Source organism: Erinaceus europaeus, chromosome 4 (genome assembly GCF_950295315.1).
Source record: "Erinaceus europaeus chromosome 4, mEriEur2.1, whole genome shotgun sequence".
In the NCBI taxonomy this organism is placed as follows: domain Eukaryota; kingdom Metazoa; phylum Chordata; class Mammalia; order Eulipotyphla; family Erinaceidae; genus Erinaceus; species Erinaceus europaeus.
In genome coordinates, this window is record NC_080165.1 from 43,029,094 (window position 1) to 43,041,759 (window position 12,666).

Below are 12,666 nucleotides of genomic sequence, written 5' to 3' on the forward strand. Positions count from 1 at the left end.
ACATGTGCCCTCGTGTGTGTGTGTGTGTGTGTGTGTGTGTGTGTGTGTGTGCTGCACTTTTTCATGTGAGACCTCCCTCATGCCCCCCAGTTTCACCTTCACAGATGTTTCTCTTTGTGTTTTCCCCTCTCAACCTCTTGGAGGTTTTCCCAGCCAAAGACTCTGAGTCCGCAGATGCATGGCAATCTAAAGCTTTGCCTCTGGGCAATCATAGGGACCCTATTTCCCAAGACATCATCCCCAGGTCTGCTCCTGAACCTACGCATTACAATGATCTCTGTCCTATATCTCAGGCATGGCCCATGGCTTTACTATGTGTCAGAAATGCAGCCTCTCTGGCCCTACCAGATATTTACTCAGCCTAAGTCCTCATGTTAACAAGATTCCCAGGTGACTCATTCCTATACTTTCAAATTTGCCTTCAGATGTGAAGATCACTAGTCTAGAAGAGATAAAGTGAGTTTTAAAAAACCAGACTATGAGGAGTTGGAGTGACAGCATTTTGTTTGGCATTCAAGACTTCCAGATCACTCTCCCCCACTGAAATCATTCTCTGGGGCTGTCTCTGGATGTGTGCTCTGTGTTTTCACCAGTCATGGACAATAGAAGGGGGCTGGCTTAGTGTGTGAAAGTGACAAGTATGCCCTTATGAGCACCCATGTGCATAAATCCCCCTGGTTAAGTGCTGGAGGGTAAGCATTGTAATCTTTTACATATACACAGAGGAAGGGGTACATTTTACATGTGCTTAAATGTTTTCTTCAGTATTGTACCTAGTGCTTTAAGAAACTGGTAGTTGGGGGAATGTGGTGAGCTAAGCTTGGAATAATGTGACATGAGTTAGAGATGAGAGGTCCTTCTTTCATTGCATATCAAAAGCAGACATTATGTTAGCTCTCTATGGATGTCCTGCTGAAATACCACTAACTAGGTGGCTCAAACAACACAAATTGATTGACTTACAGTTATGGAGGCCTGCAGCTTGATGTCAGGTGTCCTGAGGGTTTTTTTTTTTATTATGACTTTTTTATTTTTAAAGTTTTTAAAAATATTTATTTATTTATTTACTTATTCCCTTTCGTTGCCCTTGTTTTATTGTTGTAGTTATTATTGTTGTTGTTGCTGGATAGGACAGAGAGAAATGGAGAGAGGAGGGGAAGTTAGAGATGGGGTGAGAAAGACACCTGCAGACCGGCTTCACCGCCTGTGAATCAACTCCCCTGCAAGTGGGGAGCCAGGGCCTACAACCGGAATCCTTACGCGGGTCCTTGTGGTTGGCGCCATATGCGCTTAATCCGCTGCGCTACCGCCCGACTCCGTTTTTTTTTTGTTTTTTTTTTTTCTCTGTAGACTCAGGGAGGATCTATTTCCTTCTCTCTCCTTGTTTCTGGTTGTGTGTCTGGTCAAATCTGCCATTTTTTCCTTATAGAAGCAATTCTCTAATGTCTGCCATTGCCTTTTTCAGTTTTCAAACTATACAGACGGAGATGCAGAGATTGAAAGAGATCACAGCACCGACGTTTCCTTCAATGGAGTGGGAGCTAGGGTAAAGCAACCCACTATCCAGGTGAGCTTTCTCCTTGTTCTTACATGTATTTGTATCCAGATTTCTTCTTTTAATGTGGACATGAGTTCTACTGGATTAGGTTCCACCTTAAAGACTTTCTTAACTTAACTTCCTCTGCAAAGACCTTATTTCCAAATAAGCCCAACGTTTGAGGTATTGGGAGTTAGAATTTCAACATCACTTGGGGTGAGGGGTTTAATTCAGCCTACAGAGGAATTTCAGAATGTTCTGTGATTTGTCCCCTAAGGTTGCTGGGAAAAGGACTCTTTCTTTCTCAGTCCTGCCCTTCTTTTGGCAGGTTTGGGGCTAAAGAATGTAGGCTTGGTCAACCGGACAGTCTGGGCAGTGCAGCTGGAAAAGAAAGCGTGGTGCTAAAGCAGGGCTTTTTGTTGTTGTTGTTGTTGTTGTTGTTGTTTAATGTTTAGAAAAGTAAAGAAAGGGAAATCAATTATGGGGCCTACCTGAATTTTATTTCCTCACCCAAAACCAAATTACTCAGCAAACTTATCGCTTGCTATTGCAGGCTTTGGTATTAAAGAAAACAATCAGGCAGGCAGGATTAATCTCTGACAGCTGCCTTATCTTTAACTTGCACCTTTGTTATTTTCTGATGAGCTTCTCCTTTTTTGCTGCCACGTTGTACCATACCTCACTGGTTCCTTTCATTTTATCATCAGGCAAGAGCGGAGGACCTTTCAGTTTATTAAAAAACCTTTATTTGTGAAGAACAAAGGGGGGCGGGGAGGCAAACAATGAGGTCAGACAATCTCCTTCCTGCCAGGAGTCACTCACCTGTTATTTAGAGTGTTATCAGTTAGGGGAGACTTGCATCCTGGAAAATGAGGCTCTGACAGGCTCTTCGGTTGCACACACATACACAAGCTTACACACACATGCACCCTATATCTGACTGACACTCATCAACCTCTGCAAAAGGTTCTCCCTTGACTAGAAAGTCTGCAATATTTTCTTTTGTTTCTAAGCTTCTGGGAAAAAAAAGATTGATGCTTTCTGGATTTATTTTAATTATTATTATTATTATTTTTGCTGATGCTTTATGTAAAGAATAAAGTCTGGGTCCTTTTAGAGGCCACACAACTGGGTCCTGTGTGAGCTGAGGGCAATCTGGCTGGCTGTCAGGGAAACTCATGTGTCTCCTTTACATTTTACTTGTTTATTAATTTGGGGACCACTGGAAGGCAAAGTAATGGACAGACACTAATTTCCTTTCAGAAGGGTGGTTGTAAGCATGTGGTTGTTGTTATATGGCTGCCTCTGGTGCTTTGACATGGTCATGTTAATTGAAAAGAACACCACAATTTCCCTGGTCTCTCTGTGCTTCAGTTTCTCACTGTCTAAAATGGAGGGCTGACATTTTAAGACTTCTGCCAATTTCTAATACTCTAAATTCTTGATTCATGTTTTTAAAATTTTTTTTTAATTTTTATTTTTATTGGTATGATGAATTACACTGACTGGCATGCAGATGTCAAACCATTCTGGTTTCCCAGAGGCGAATCCCACTTGGTCTTGGTGAATTATTTTCCTCTCTCTTTTTGGTTTTTTCTTTTTTTTCCCTCTTTCTTTCTTTCTTTCTTTCTTTCTCTCTTCTTTCTTTTAAACCAATTTAATCATAATTGACAAGACCAAAGGATAAGAGGGGTACAATTCCACACAATTCCCACCACCAGAGTTGTATATCCCCTCCCCTCCATGGGAAGCTATCCTATTCTTTATTTTTCTGGGAGTATGGCTCCATGGTCATTATAGGATGCAGAAGGTGGAAGGTCTGGCTTCTGTAATTGCTTCTTTGCATAACATGGGCTTTGACAGGTTGACCTATTCTCCCAGACTGTCTCTTTCTTTCCCTAGTAGGGCAGGGGTCTGGGGAGGTGGGGTTCCAGGACATATTGGTGAGGTTGTCTGCCCAGAGAAGTCAGGTTGGTGTCATGGCAGCATTTGCAATTTGGTGGCTGAAAAGCATGTATCCATAAGTTAGGGGAAAATAGGTACCTTAAAGTAAAAGTGCAAAATAGTTTGCAGTGACACAATAAGTATAGCAAGCAAGTAGAAAGACCTAAAAAGACACCATAAAGTACTTGATCAAATATTTTTTACTTAGATATCCTCTCCACCTGCTTCCTATTTCACTTCCCTCAATCACTTTAAGTCCATCTGTGCCAGATAAAATAAGGACTACAAAAGCTGGGTAAGGGCAAGAGACCAGCACACTTTAATGATGGTCACTACCAGGCCATCATCTGGGACTCTAGTCAGAGAATCCTGGGATTCCCACATAAATATGATGGGCAGGAACCTCTAACAGATCCCTTTCTCCACCACTGTTGGTAATCTCCACTAGTAACAGCATTGAGGACCCTCTTGTAGGCCTCTACAGGACTTTGCCCTCAGTTTGGAACAACAGTGGTGGGGGCTGTTCCACTCTCTGAAGGGAGTCTGGGTCAACATATTCTGCCATTCAAGGAAGACTGATCTCAAAATGAGTGCAGCCTAGAATGTTTCTAATTATGAGCATGGAATGTGAGCTCAGACCTAAAGGAATATAGAAGTTATACAGGCTTCTGTGTTGAATATAAAAAGTCATGGGCCCCAGATCAGATGGATGAGATTTATAGTTAATGGTATGTATATATTTTTTCCATATTTGGGTACCGTCTGCCCTGATCCAGCTTTCTAGTCCTATTTCCTACTCTACCACCAATCTCTCCAGACAATACCTTTAGCCCACCGGCACACTAGCTGTTGGGCTTAGGCAAAAATTAGTAAAGTTATGGGCCCCTTGGAATATAACTAAAATAGACTTCCTAGCTTTTTCCTAAATGGAGACTCCAAATCTCATCTGCTACATTCTTACTCTTTGGTTCCTGATTATTAAACATTTTGTTCTGCTTTATATCTTGACTCATTTTTTTTATAGCTGAGTTACTTTCAGGTAAAGGCACATTTAAGTTTTATCACATTATTCATCATGGATTAACTCCATGGCTTTTAACAAGTCACTTAAGTAACCTCTCCAAGGATTGGCTGAGGTACTTACTCTTTGAGGTCTCCTGTAGGTCTTAGTGTATGAAGTGTCCACTTTTGCCCCGCATCACATATAGTAAACTCAAGAAGCTCAACGTTCAGATTATACCTATTGCTAATGTCCCCTACCATGTAGGGAAAAGGTGTGTGTGTGTGTGTGTGTGTGTGTGTGTGTGTGTGTGTGTGTGTTTAGTCACATTTTCTTGGGGGGGGGTCAAAATGATTAATTTCTCTGTTCAAGGTCTCATAGAATGAAATCAAAGTGTTGACTGGATTTCTGATCTCATCTGGGGTCCAGGTCTTCTAAGCTCTTGCAAGTTTTTGTCAGAATCCTCTTCGTTATGATTTAAGACTAAGAACCTTGTTATCCAGCTGGGCTGTGGTAAGAGAATACTCTCACTTCCCAGAGGTTTCCTGCATTTCCTTTTAAAGTGGTCCCATTAGCTTCTGCCAGATCTATGAGAGAATGATCCTTTAATGTTTCTTTAATACCCTCCTCAAGCCCATCCAGGGTGACCCACCCTTTTATGGTGATATTTACAGATCCTACCCATACTCAAGACAATAGAATTATACAAGAAATGCATATCAAGAGGTGGGACTTTGGGGCTATTTGAGAATCACATCTACCGCACAAGACCTCCTAATTCTCTCTTAGCTTTTTTCTAGGATCTATTGCCTCCATAACCACTTTCAGTTTTTTTCCCCTTGTTTTGGTGGGTGGTACAGGTCTATCTTGTGTGGGGGTAGAACCATCTTAATTTTCTATGTGTTCTACTCATGCCACTAAGGAAATAAGGAACAAATGTTATGTCCTATCTTACAGCTCCTTGAAGTGACCTCAGGGGTATTACTGTCCTTCCATTTAGAAGAGTAGGTAAATCCATGGAAATGACTACTTGTTGAGTGAAAGAAGACACTCTAGAGACAATAGCCAGGAATGTTGGAAACTCCAGTACAGCATTAGCAATCCGCTTCTCTGCACTGAATAGGTCTCAGTTAATGACCTTGAATCCTACTGCCTACTAAGTTTTTTATTTCTCTAATTTCCTGTGTAAATGATCCCAATTTAGAAGCCCAAACTGGGTCTTCTCATTTTTGACCTTGTTTCCTGTTATTTTAACTTTACTTTGCTGCAGATTCTAATCTCTAAGGTTCTGACCTCCCTGGTAACCTTACTCATATTCTGGATTTCTCCCTTGTTAATATATTTGATTCTACCATTGAGTCAGAGCCAGAACCTGACAGTAGTATAGCTAGCTTTGACCATTCAATGAAAGGAGCCCAAATGCTTCCCTTGACAAGATGCCTGTGTGTCTGTATGTCCCTCTGCTTGTCCATACAGGCCCTGGAAATGTATTTAAATCCTTCGGTATCCTCTTCTGTTCCCCAGTCTCTGATTTCTCCAAGATACTAAAGAATTTCTAGGGCATGAGTTTAAAAAGGCATGAAATGATGCCAGATCCTCAACTTAAATGTTTCTTTGTAAACTCTTGTGACCTTACTCATGGCCTTTATGCTGAGATCAAAAATCACGTCCCTTCTCTGGGGACTATTGTCCTGGCCTTACCGAGAGGACAGGGTTCAAGATCTAACAATAGAAGTCTCTTCTCATCCAGAGAGAGGTCACTACCCTCTTTCTATCTTTATCTTTAGAAAGTTTAGTCCAATTCATAAAAGCAGAAAATAGAGAATGTGGACAGTAGCTCAGTGAATGAAGCACACATCTTACTATGCATGAGACCTGTGTTCAATCCCCAGTACCACATGGGAGCACTATTGACAACACCAAGTAGACACCATGAATGGGGGTGGGGTTGATGTTCTTGTCTGGCTGTTCCTTTAACCTTCTCTCACTCTCCCTTTTACTCTTATAAAGTATATAGAAGAATCACTTAGAAATATCCCACATGTTCAAGACCTTATGCTTATTCTTTGGCACTAATGGAAGAAAGGTAGAAGCATAGTTGTAAGGAGTAGGAAAACAAGGAATTGAGAATTATTTTTTAATGCGTGTATTTCTGTGAAAATGAGACAGTTCTGGAGATGGTGGTAGTAATGATTGTACAAAATTGTCAGTGTACTGGATTCATTGTTCACTTGAAAATGCTTAAAATGATAAATTTCATGTCATGTCTATTTTACCATAACAAAACAAATAGCACACAAACATATTTGTGTGTGCTTTGAAAGCTCACAATATATATCAAATAGTATGTTGCAGAGATATGAAACTTTTTTTTAAAAAAAATGCCACATTTGAAAAATACTACATTAAAATAAAATGCTGAAAGAGGAAAACTCCATGGAAGGACAGACATTAAAGTATGTAAGTTCTTTGCGACGAGGTGACAGTGTAGATGGTGATGTTGATTTTATATGTAATAGTCCAATACAGCATTCTAAAAAAAAAAAAAAAAACCAACATGCTTTGTGTTTTGATAAACAACTTTTTGAACATGGGAAAAGTTTATTTTCATGCCAAAGGCGCCCCATTATAGAAGTAGTTTAAGAAGCTATACAAAGAATTGCACCAAAGGAAAGATGAAAACAGATTGGCCTCATTAGCTGGAAGAAGAGAAGACTGAGGTCAGTCGTGCTGTGTAGATAAAAGACACCTGGCAGGGAGGCAGATGTGCACTCTGATCACACACTCATCAGTTTATGAGTTTTTACAAATCTTACAAATTGAGAGTCTCAGTTTCCTCTTATGTAAAAGAAGAGGTGTCATGTAATCATCCCAGATGTGTTAATTGAGCAGATACTTTAGGCAAGAACTAGGCATGTTTTACTATGCTGGAAGTTATGTGCTGATCTATCATCCTCTCTGGGATCTCTTTAGCTTCTGTTTTTATCATGTTTGCACTTCTCTTCTGTTGTACCACCTTGCCATCATCTTGTAAACCAACTCCTAATACACTTGTTTCATCCCTCCTCCCAGAGTATAAGGCCTACAGAGGCAAGGGGGCACCACTTGGATTGTAATCTTTCCAGTTTGACTTACAGTACACAAACTATGTGTTTAATAAAATGAAAATAAAATGTTTTTATATTATTTATTTGCCACCAGGGTTATCACTGGGGCTCTGTGCCTGCATGTTGAATCCGTTGCTCCTGATGGTCATTTTTTCCCCTCCTTTTTTCTTTTAATATTTTATTTATTAATGAGAAAGGAGGAGAGAAAGAACCAGACATTACTCTGGTACATGTGCTGCCGGGGATTGAACTCAGGACCTCATGCTTGAAAGTCCAATGCCTTATCCACTGTGCCACCTTCTGAACCGCCCCTCCTTTTTTCTTTATTTGGTGTGATAGAGAGAAATTGAGAGGGGTGGGGAAGATAGAGAGGGAGGGGACAGAGAGATGCCTACACTACTTCTGTAAAACTTGTGAAGCTTCTCTTCCTGAAGGTGGGGATCAGGGACTCAAACCTGCATCCTTGCCCATGGTAACCTGTGTACTTGACCAGGTATGCCACTGCCCCAAATATTTTTTTTTAAAGATTCGTTACTTTATTATGAGAGAGAATGAGAGAGGAAAGGAGAGAGAAGATCAGAGCACTGTTCCTCTCTGCAATCAGAGGAACAGAACCTGCAACCTCTTGGGCCTCAAGCATGTGAGTTCTGTACTCTAACAGGCTGAGTTACCCCTTTACCCTAAAATTTATTTTTAAACAAATTCTATTTTTTGTCACTGGATTATTATAATGGGTGTATCACTCTACTCACCACCAATCAGTAACATTTTTAATAGCTTATCTCTTTTAGTAATTAAATAAGACAATAATGACTGAGAAAAAGTAGATAACAGGAAAAGTCAAGCCTGTGAGTGGGCTTTTGTCACAGTCCAGAAGAAAAGATGGAGCTTTTGTGATGGAAGTGACAGTGAGCAAAAAAGGAATTTGGGGGAGGGTGAGGGTTATCACATTAAACACATGAACCTGGGTTTGGACTTGACCCCACTTGGACCTCCTAGTCCCCAGAATCAGAACTCAACAGATCAGACTTCCAGTCACACCCAATTGATGCCAGGCTGTGAGGAGCCTGCAGGCTGGTGGGTGGGGTTCTGCTGTGGAGGGATACTAAGGCAGGTGGCATGTGGAAGCACAGGCAGGTGGTGGGCGTTAGGAAGGGGTGGGACTGATGGGTGGGGTGCAATGTACAGGAAGTTGTGGAGGGCCCTGTGTACCTTTGCTGGCAGGAGTTAGTTCTCTGGGGGCTGAGAATAGGAGGGAGGACCCTTGGGTAGAGCTAGCAGGAGTGAGACAAAGACCAGGATTGGGAGGGACTGGGAAGGGTAGATATTAGAACATAAACTGAGACATAAGGCATCATTTGGAAAAGTGGGCACGGGGGGTGGGGGGTGGGGGTGGGATTTGATTACAGAGAAAAAGCAGAGGGAATAATAAAGTGGGAATGATTACATTTTTAGCTTTTGAGACTTACTTATTTTCTTGTGCATGTGTGTGCACGTGTGTGTGTGTGTGTGTGTGTGTGTGTGTGAGGGGGGGGAGAGGGGGAGAAAGTAAAAAGGAAAACAACTAGAATGGAGCACTGCTTGGTCATATGTGTTACCAGGAAATGAACCTGAGGCCTCACTCATGAAAATCTCTCATTCTGCTGAATGAGTCACTTCCCCTGATGCATGATATTTAATCAGTCACTTGTTATTTCAGTAAATTTTAGCCATGTAGCTATTGTAGGCTAGATGCATCTCTAGATCAGAAGGACACTTGGTGGAGGGTGTAAGACAAAGAAGGTCTTAGCTACCATTTCACCAGAAGAGGCATGCACAACACAAATAGACAACAAGGTAAATATCAATACATCAAATCATATCATCTCAATATATACAATTACAATTTCTGTTTTTTTATTAGATCCTGATAAAATTGGAGGAAAAAAGGAAAGGAAAGGAAAATGTCAACTAGTGGTGAGTGCTGTTCAGAAAATAACACTGGAGTGTTGGTGAAATAGCTCATTTGGATACTTTGCATGTGTGCAACTTAAGTTTGAGCCTGATCCCCAATGAGTTGAAGAAAACTTTACTACTGTGCTCTCTCTCTCTCTTTATCTTTCTGCTTAAAAATAGTAATAACACTGCATTATGGGATAGACATTTAGGAGTGACTAAGGAAGTTATGACTGATATACCTTCTGTGTTGTGACTAGAAGGAAAGAATGTGGCCATTATATCAAGTTCTAAGGTTCAGACAGAGTAAATAATAAGACCCGGAGACCAGTGAGGAAGAAGGAGACAAGAGTAGGAGGACTGTGGGGGTGGGGGCGGTACCATGAAATGAAACTGGAGATGGAAGCAAGGGCCAATTCTCACAGAATTTGTCAGATGTGACAAAGGACTTGAAATATATTCTAAGAAAAATGGAAAGTCATTGAAGATTTCAGAAAGGGGATGTCTTTGGCACTAGAAGTGGTACTAGAAAATAGATCTGAAAACTGCTGGTGAGAACATTTCTGGTTTGTTGATGACTGATTTCTCACTGTGTCCTCATCTGGCAGAGTGGTGTGTGTGTGTGTGTGTGTGTGTGTGTGTGTGTGTGTGTGTGTGTGTGTGTGTGTAGTTTTGAGCTCTCTCCCCCCCTTCTTTTTTCTCCATAGGGACACCTCATGATAACATCTAAATCTAATTATTTCCTGGGGGCCCCACCTCCAGATGTAATCACTGTGGGAGGGAGGCCTTCAACATGTGAAACTGGGAGGGATACATTCATTATACAGCATAGGAGAACTGACATTTTAGAATTATCTACCTAGTTGCTGGTTTTTGATGGAGTGTGTGTGTGTGTGTGTGTGTGTGTGTGTGTGTGTGTGTATGTGTGTGTGTGTGTATGTGTGTGTGTGGAGGGACTAGGAGAAGTGAGGAAAGAAAGTGAGTTACTTAAATTTTTGCAAGAAATGCCTTTTATAAAAGAGAAAAATAATATCCTGAGTTTTGGCAAATCTGAACTGGCACAAGCGGTGCTAAATTTGGATACATTTATCAAATAGGTGATCATAATGAGCGATTGAGAGAACACTGTGTGCATGCATTCAAGAACATGTTTCTACAGAGAAAAATAGTGAAATATGAGAGAAAATAAGGAAGGAGGGAGAGAAAAAAAATACAACTGACTTCTGATCCTGATATTTAAGTCACAGTACTCCTAGTTGAGAAACAGGGTAAGGTTAATTCCCAGAACAGTTTTCTCAGAATCTGAACAAAATAATAAATGTTTAGAAAGTGTGCATATTTGACAAATACTCCTCAGTAAGTTTTCTCCATGTGAACATGACTTGGTCACAGCACTCAGACAAATAAACAGAACCCTCACCAAGGAGTTCAGAGAAAACTTCCTGGAGGACATGAAACATGAAATTACCAGCATGAAACAGAAGAAGAAAGGACATTGCAGATAAAGGGAGAAGTATGTGCAGTGGCCCTGAGGTAGGAGGGAGCATTGTATGCACAATGGGATGACTGAAGACAAGTATGGCTGGATCACAGAGAGCAAGGCAGGATTTGCTGGAAAATTCAGGAGAGAAACACACTGGTGCCAGGTCACCTAGGATTTTGTAATCTTAGGAGAGAGTATATGTAAAGCATATCTCACAATGTCTTTCCAGAGAGGCAAGGAAAGAGGTCTACAAAATGTAACCTTACCTTATCATCTCTTGTATTCTAGAGAATGCTTTACTGGAAAGTGTGAAGTCCCTTGAAACTAACATTATTTATTTCCTTTGGGGGAAAAATGTTCATCCCACAGTGCTCTAAAGAACCAAATTTAAAATAAACATCTAAACCAAATCAGGCTGCCTAGAAACACTGATACTATGAGTCAAATTGAAACCAGGTTGAGACACTGAGCTCATGTCAGGTTAACATCACTGTGAATCTACTGATAATTTATCAGGAGTGGTAAAGTTTATCAGAGTGGTAAAAAAAAATAAAGAGATTAACTAAGTGGTCTGACAGGTGGCACAGTAGATAAAGTGTTGGATTTTCAAACATGAGGTCCTGAGTTCAATCCCCAGCAGCACATATACCAGAGTGCTCTCTGGTTCTTTCCTATTCCTCTCATTCATAAATAAATAAAATAATTTTTTAAAAAATGAGAAATGTTACACATGTACCAACTACTATATTTTACTGTTGACTGTAGACCATTAATTCTTCCTAATACAGAAAAAAGTAAAAAAGAAACAAGGACAGAAAAGGAAACACAAAAATAGGCTGGGTGTGGTGAACTGCACCAAAGTAAAGGACTCTGGGAAAGGAGGAGAAGAAGAGGGGGGAGCTTTGGGATCCTGCTGTAGGATAACAACAAAAGACCTGGGTTGGGGTGAGAGTATTTTGCAGACACTTCGGATAGGGGAAAATATAATGAATCATATTTAATTTTTTAAAAAAGCTTTCTATGTCCATTAACCTAAAAACATATGCAATACTCGCAATGCAAAGAAAGAGGCAGTATTAATACTATTCCCCATACCCAGAGCACTGTTGTTAAATACTTCAGACACTTCAATGGAGACCATGCTGTTTGAAGACACATACTGTCAGGAATATTCATTTCTGCTGATTACACACTATATTTTTAGAGAATGTATAGTAATTTCACCATTATTTGTACTTTATGTTGGGTTGTTGGCCAATAGAAACAGTCCCTCAGGAAAATTCAAAATTGCTGCAAGGAAAGCTGAGACTCCCATATACACCGTATGTTTTTCACAGACTGAGTGCACATTAATATAAACTAGACTTAGATACTTTTGAGATTATGTAAATGTATTTTGTCCTATTTAGTGTTAACCACAGAAGCAAAAGTATAAAATTCCATTTAGAAAGGGACCTCAACTCAGAAGGTATGTGAAATTCTTACCTGACTGAGGAATCAACTTTACGCTTTCTTTTGCCTACGGTTGCTGGGGCTCAGTGCTGGCTGGCACTATGAATCTACTGCTTCTTGCAGCTTTTTTTTTTTTTCTTTTCATTAGATAGGACAGAGAGAAATTGAGAGATAATGGGAGAGAAAGACACTGCAAACCTTCTTCACT

The 12,666-nt window shown here is 40.4% G+C and overlaps 1 long non-coding RNA gene across 1 annotated transcript in view; it reads left to right on the forward strand.

Annotated features, from left to right (window-relative positions):
• Positions 1-6,939: 6,939 nt before the first annotated feature.
• Positions 6,940-12,666, forward strand: part of LOC132538271 (uncharacterized) — a 35,364-nt gene continuing 29,637 nt past the window's right edge. Inside the window, exons 1-2 of the long non-coding RNA XR_009549670.1 lie at positions 6,940-7,201; positions 9,492-9,544. This is a non-coding gene — a long non-coding RNA (uncharacterized LOC132538271). The remainder of the gene's footprint in view (positions 7,202-9,491; positions 9,545-12,666) is intronic.